We start from the raw sequence: 585 nt of genomic DNA on the forward strand, positions 1-585 counted from the left end.
GAAATCAGTCAGACAGGTCTGCCAAAGCCATACTGCGGTCTTACGGTTTGATTCTGGCACCTGAAATATAGTTTTCATTCTTTTAAAATAAATGTTAAGTTCCCCAAAGCTAATCTTACGGTGTTTCCATTTCAAAGACAGCTTGGAAAGTAAAAGTTGGGTTTAATATATTTAAAGACATATGGGTAAAGTCTGAATTTTTGAATAAAGATGTTGTTAATGTAGTGTTGTTATGATATCGTGCTTTAATATGCAACACATTTGGTTTAAAGGGTTTGAAACGTTTGACCAAAGTAGCTTCTACCCTTATGAGCCAGTCATTTCATATTTCAGGTTTTAATAAAGTTGTTTTGTCTTTTCATCTGTTAATGTATGTTGGAGATTGCCATTTTTTTGTTTTGTAATACGTGCTTTGTAAACACTAGGGATGCACGATATTGGATTTTTGCCGATAATTTTCAACTAATTTTGGGCGATAGCCGATGCCGATATATAATTATTTTTAATTTGGGTTAGTTTTTAACAATAACTTATTTGTTGGAATTAAATAAACAATAATAAAGTTATTTTATAATGACAGTACAT

General features: G+C 31.1%; 1 protein-coding gene across 1 annotated transcript in view; it reads left to right on the plus strand.

Moving 5' to 3' along the window:
• Positions 1-369, plus strand: part of ier3ip1 (immediate early response 3 interacting protein 1) — a 2,617-nt gene extending 2,248 nt beyond the window's left edge. The window contains exon 3 of the mRNA XM_016242339.1: positions 1-369. This exon is cut by the window's left edge and continues 303 nt beyond it. The gene's annotated coding sequence lies outside the window, so the exon portion shown is untranslated.
• The last annotated feature ends 216 nt before the right edge of the window (positions 370-585 follow it).

The sequence above is a fragment of the Sinocyclocheilus grahami genome, unplaced genomic scaffold, assembly GCF_001515645.1.
Source record: "Sinocyclocheilus grahami isolate Dianchi unplaced genomic scaffold, SAMN03320097.WGS_v1.1 scaffold655.1, whole genome shotgun sequence".
Lineage (NCBI taxonomy): Eukaryota > Metazoa > Chordata > Actinopteri > Cypriniformes > Cyprinidae > Sinocyclocheilus > Sinocyclocheilus grahami.